Source organism: Lolium rigidum, unplaced genomic scaffold (assembly GCF_022539505.1).
Source record: "Lolium rigidum isolate FL_2022 unplaced genomic scaffold, APGP_CSIRO_Lrig_0.1 contig_8472_1, whole genome shotgun sequence".
Taxonomy (NCBI): Eukaryota; Viridiplantae; Streptophyta; class Magnoliopsida; order Poales; family Poaceae; genus Lolium; species Lolium rigidum.
The window spans coordinates 80,542-87,429 of NW_025901520.1; positions in this window are offsets into that span (position 1 = coordinate 80,542).

Genomic DNA, 6,888 nt, shown 5'->3' on the forward strand with positions numbered 1-6,888 from the left:
ATAATACCGAGTCAACACATACCGAGCGGCCAATTCATACATATACATTGCAATTTTTGTATTAGCCTTTGATAAAAATATCCAGAAATGGAAATGCGTGCTAAAATACGATAAAGCTGAAGGCCTACAAATTTCATCGCTCATTTGACACCTTTGTGCGTCAAAGCCATCCAGATTGCTTCTAACGAACCATCGTGGCAAGATGTTTCCATCAAATCACTGAGATTACATGATAGTTAGTGGAGGTGAATAGCCAAGGCGACTTTGCCAGAACACTAGACGACAACGTCAACCATCTAAAGAGTACAGGTTGTAATCTCTGTGATCTGATGGCAAGTCCTGGTGTCTTCCATACCCATGATATCAAATTCAGACCCCTACCATGCAGAGACACAACATACATTGCACGTAATGTGATTGGATATTATTTAGATAAATAAGTGAAACAAGGAACAGAAAACTATATATTCCTCTTTTGTTGCGGGAAGCGTTGCTTCCTATAAAATATTTTGGGTGGTAGTATACTTGTACTGATGTAAATTCATGTGTCCGATATTAGGTCAATATTTAAGCAACTCTTGATATGAGCTTGGTCCACTCCTATTCTCCTAGGTCAGAGGCTTTACGAGTTATGAGTTTTTCTAGAAAAATAATATCCACACATCGAAAAACTGAGATCCACACGGCCTAGTGTGTGAACTTTGATAGTATGGACATGGAAATTCGACACGCATATCTCTATATGGAAATACGTGCTAAATGATCATAAGCAGGAGGCCTTCACATTTCATCGCTCATTTGACACTTTTGTTGGTCGTAGCCATTCGGATTACTTCTCAGAAACCATCGAGGCAACACGTTGCCATCAGATCACATATATTACACGATAGTTTGTGGAGGCAAATAGCAAAGGCGACTTTGCTAGAACACTGGGCGGCAGTGCCAACCATCAGGAGAGCACATTTTGTAATCTCTATGACCTGATGGTAATTCCTTATGTCTTCCATGCTCATGCTATCAAATTCAGATCCCTACCGAGCGGAGACACAACATGCATTGCACGGAGTGTGATTGGGTTTATTTAGACAAATAAGTGAAACAAGAACAAAAAGCTATATATTCCATTTTTGTTGTTGGAAGCGTTGGCTCTTATAAAATATTTTGGATGGTAGTATACTACTACAGTATTGATGCAAAGTCATGGGTCTCTGTTAGGTCAATTTATAAGCAACTTTGGAAATGAGGTTGGTTTACTCCTACTCTTCTAGGTCAGATGCTTTGAGAGTTATGTATTTTTCCTGCTAAAATAATACTCACACATCAGAAAACTGAGGTTCACACGGTTTAGTGTGTGGAATTTGATAGTATGCACATGGAAATTTGATAGTATAGACAGATATTGTGAGAGGAAAATGACATTAGTAGATCCACTAGTTTTTATAAGAATTGTCAGTATATTTATAGAATTGGTGGTCAAAGTTTCGGTTTATAGGTCATGTATAAATTTCAATACACCGTATTGAAATTTGATAACCACCATCCTTTATACCAAAATGACGAAAACGTCCCAATGAGGAGAAATGTCAGCACATATTTCTCCGTCCAAGGCTCTCCGGCGCGGCGCGGAATGCCGTGGAGCTCGCCGTCGAAGGCTCTCCGGCACGTCTTGTCCGTCAGGCACGCGTGCGCCTGCAATGTAACGCAATGCACGCCAGGTTAGCGCGCTATACTAGGAACTGTTAAACCTTGCGGCAAAATTACCATAACGTGTGAACTACATTACTCCAATTGAATTGTGCTATTCGAATTCGAAACTCCTGCACTGAAAATATAGCAGTAACTGACGCGTATGCATGCAGGTTTGGAACTATTCGGATCGAGTGCAACATGCACGCAACAACCTACGGAATCATCATCATTCGAGCATTTAAACTAGGAGGAGTTTGCCGCAGAAAGGCAGCAACAAACAGAAAAAATCAAAGATTCCAAAATGAAGCGTCGAGTGGGTGAAGTGAGGCGTGCGTGAATTAGAGTACCCAGGAGATTAGCTTGAAGGCGAGCTCTGCCTTGGGGTGCCTGTTCTTGTCCGGGTGCAGCTGCAGCGCTGCAAACAAATCGCGCATCACAGTGTGAATCACCATGACCAGTTTCATCATCATCAGTTAAGGGCGTGGGCTGGTGGATGCGTACCGAGGTGGCTGTAGTCGCTTGATGGCGTCCTCCGACGCGGCCTCGCCGATCTGCGGATCAACAGAGAACTAGTTAACACGGCGCCGAAAAACAGAGGCGGTTAGAGGAGGAGGAAGAAGGAGGCGCGTGCGTGGGAAGGGAACGTACGGCGAGCACGAGGTAGCTGTCGACGAAGGGCGGACGGCGCGGCGACCGGCGGCGGTGCGGGCATGACGCGAACGCCGCCGACGCCACGCACACATCGCGTGCCGCCTGCGCCTTCCCGGTGACCGCGTCCGCCATTGACCACACCTGCGGGCCCGATCGAACAACTCTACACTAGCACCCGATCGATCAGTCGCGGCGACAACGGAGGAGCAGTAGTCGTCGCCGTCACTGCAGAGGACACATATATAGTCGGCGCTTGTCAGGTGGTTGGACTGGGAAGATGGGAGATCCATGGCGGCAGCTTAAGTAACAAAGACAGCGCAAGCTACTATCTCCCTGGTCTAATTGTAATTCCCTGTGCCTTCCATGCTCATACTATCAAATTGGAATCCATAGTGTGATGACACACACGCAACATACATTGCATGAACTAAAGACCAAACGTTTTTCTAGCTGAAGAAGTGAAACTGGAATTTCTTATACATTTTCATCTTTTGCTAGCCTAGGGAAGCTTTGCTCATCATATATAATGGGATCCCATTTTAGCATCGACATTAAGTAATGGGTGCTCTGGTAGGTCAATAGTTAAGCAACTCTTCATTATGAGCATGTCGCACTCGCAGGTACTACTATAAGTCTATGAGACTATTCTTACAAGGTAATGTAAGAAAATCAAGTGTTATTTACATTTTATTACGACACTGAGGCTAGCTAGGGTAACATGTCAGTATCTCTTTTGAAAAAATGCAAATATATACCAACTCTTGGGCGTGCTGTAAAAGATTGTGCAATATTATTCCGGTTCACCTTTTAACAGGAAACCTGACATGCTGGATCAACATGTAAGATCTATCTTCATCGCCAAATTTCTCATTCCATCCTCACTCCATGCTGCCCCCTTGTAGAAGTTAGATGATGTTGTACAAGTCCTTGCTTGAAGGTACGGAAAAGATGAACTGATATACATACACACACAACGATGAAAATGACAAAATAATCGATATGGGTTTTTTTTAAAAAAAATTAGTTAGGGTTTCGATTTGGATTACTAAAATTAAAATTAGTGGATTGCGATCGATTCCGACATGATCTTTGTTGAAGCCATGTGTTTTGGGGGAAACAATTTGAATTCACCTTAAATTTGAATACTAGTAATTCAATTTGAATTTCAAATAAAAGGAAACTTCAATTAAAATTATAACTTTTCAATTACATTGAAATATATTGAATGTAAATCAAAGGCAATAATAAGTACTACAAAACTAGAGAAAATATATACGACTTCACTTATTTGAAAAAATATTGCAAGGTATTTAGAAAATTTATCTCATGGAAACTTATAATTTTTTTACAAGCATCCAATTTGGAAAATAAAACCCTGGAGTAAACCTAGCTACTTTTATTTTGTTCTCTTGATTTCCTGCAAAAACAGATACAACAAGAAAAACCAAGTGGCGGTAAAAAAATAATAGCTATGCAATGATAAACGTCACTTGGCCGAGCTCATGCTCAATAGCTTAGGATCCCAACAACCTGAGCAAGCAAACATGCAGCTTACACAACCATGAAGGAGTATGTGTTGTCGACCAAAGACAAGTCCAAGTGCAGTATAAAAACTCTCCCAGCAGAACATAGTTGCAAAAGCAACCACTGATCACAACCATGGACCAAGAACTCAAGAAAAAGCCACCGTTCTTGACAACCAAAGCATCAAGAGATAGTCCAAAGAATGTAGAAACTATAGCCACACCACATAATCAAAGCCATCATCAGGATGATTATCACATAGTTGAAGTTAGGAGGAGCAAGCTCCAGCAAAGGAGGAGAAGATCATCAAGGCCAGAGGCTGATTAAGATCAACATCAAGCCAAACCATATCTAGGAGCTCGAGTGACGTATACAAAATCCAGGGATAGATCACTATGATCTATCTCCACAAGCAAAAAACATCTTGAATTAAGTCAAATAAAACTAGCAACTTAAATGGCATAGATTCAAAGAGCACCAACTCTGTTTAGCTCAAGATCTACATGAATATGTACAAATATAAGAACAATCTCAAAGGAGCCGAGCACAACAGAATAGCATTTTGGGTTATGAGCTAGAGGCATTTTGTCCTATAACCACTAAAGACACCAAGTTAAATTTAACTTGGACCATCAATCTTTGGGTTATGAGCTAGAGGAATTTTGTTTAACCCATAAAGATTTCTACACAATTAGAGGACATTAGAATACTAAAGTGGTAATCAAGAAGATCACCTACTGCAGTATCGCTCAATCTTCTCAAGCCACTGGAATCCACTCTTTGTATCATACATATTTTTCCAAAGCCTATCCCACCAAATGGATCAAAGCATTCAATAGCACACTCAAGGGAAAACCAGAGCTTGCATAGGACCATCCTAATTTGTAACCAAAAGTAATTCAACCATTCTCTAATTCCCCTCCTAAGTAAATGACTAAGGAAGAGAAGGTTGAAAATGTCGAAATCAAATTTGACATGATCAGGAAGAGTCATAGCACCACATGATTGCCAAGCAACATCGGCCATGGACACCTCCTCTTATTAAATAGAAAATCTTAGGAAGAGAAGGTAGACCACGAATGATTGCACTTCACAGATAAAGAAAGATTATAACATCTGCAAGTATGAATTTGGAACATCCATCACTAACACATAGCCAACTAGAATGTAAGCACATTAGTTAACACTAAGCCATAACAAAGAAATATACATTGAAATACAATAGCTTAGTACAGTTTACATATGACAGTAATGGATAAGGCATTATCAATAGTGAACCAAAGCAATACTAGAGCAAATCAGAGTACAATCCATGATAGAACATGATGAGCAAGGGGAATCAATAGAGCGAATACAATTTTATCAAGTCATATACAAGCATCCACAATAGTACATTGAACATTATGGATAGGAATAAAAAATAAGCACCAGTTCAACAAATCCAAGAACAAACCCTAAATGGAAACCCTAACCCTAGCAGACCAAGTTTAGAGGGTTGAGCGAGAAAACAAGGAAAATGAAGAAGAAATATGGAGAGAGGAGGGACCGTGGAAGGTGCCGCCGGTGACACCATGACGAAGAAGAGATCCAGGAGCACCAGGAGGACCCTAGCACCGCAACAACCAAATAAAAGCCATGGCGAAGACGAGGGAAACACCACCCCTAGACCCTAGGGTTCGGAGGGAGATGCGTGAGATCGAGGGAAAAACATATATATCGATGCTATTGTAATTTGTGGGGTCCCCCAGAATCGTAGGATAGACAAATTCAGATATCCATCTGACATAAGCCTAATCGGTAACACAACAGTGACTGTACGACTCAAAGAGTAATACAAGCTCGTAACTGAGCAAAGCACCAAGGTATTACAAGCAGAGGTCACTGACATGGCATAACATCAATCAACGAAGGCGAACTTATGCTATTCTAAATAGCAAGATAGCAAAAGGCCTAAGAGGCTAGGAGCATAACTATGACATCCCAGCCCATAGATTCTAGGTTGCCACCTGGGAACCACAAGCTACTCGACGATGTCGACCTAGAAACCACCAATTATCGAAGCGACTTCGTCTGAAATAAAAGCATGCAAAGCTGAGTACATGGACTCACTAAAGACTTAGTACAACCTGTTACCAAAGCTGGTACGCGAGGCTTTATGTAGATCTTATTTTGCGCAAAGAATTTTTCCTTTGTAAACAAGAGGGATACGAATCTCGTCTATTCAGATCATTTTCATAAAAGGGATAAGAGAGCGATATCACTAGTTATACTGATCATCATATTGAATCCATTGAGATCTTCATCATTAGCTGAACCTATCAACTAGGATCACCCCCTCGATACCCTAAGAAAGGATCCTTATTCACACATTGATTCCAAGTTTTACGATTAGGTTAAAGTTATCTATGATCACACTTCCTTTCCCAAGTCGTCTGAAACCGTGGACACGGCTTTTTCGAAAAGATTTGACCCGGCAGGGGTGTACAACTTTACCCACATGCGCCGACCAACTCTTAACGCCAGAACATTAGCACACTTCCTTGGTGTGCCGGTAGAGGGTGGTCGACCAAAACATTTCCCTTGCTTCGCCTAATTCATGAGTCAACCAAACTGGGGAACTCCGACAACATAGGTCGCCATTCTCCGCGGCGGTCCCAATTGTTGTTTGTAGGGGATCCAGTTCAATGCCTCTGACATCCTTCACCCCGGCTATGCCCTGTATGATGCATCTTTCAAAACCTTTTCTACGCCTTCGCCATGCATAATGCCAAATGTAACTCGCAAACTATGTGACTCACGAGTAAGATAGGCAAGTTTGGGTCAAGGGGTTCCCATGGGACCCATGTGGATGTACGCTCGGTCTTGGTTCCGAAGGCGAGAACTCAGGTCCTAGTATCGGCAAGAACGAGTCAAATCACCACATCCCCATGTGGCGGTCCATCCAAGCCTTTAAGCATATTTAATTATCATCACTGATCATACCACATCATCCTGTCAAACTAGGTTCATTCGCAGATCTGATTC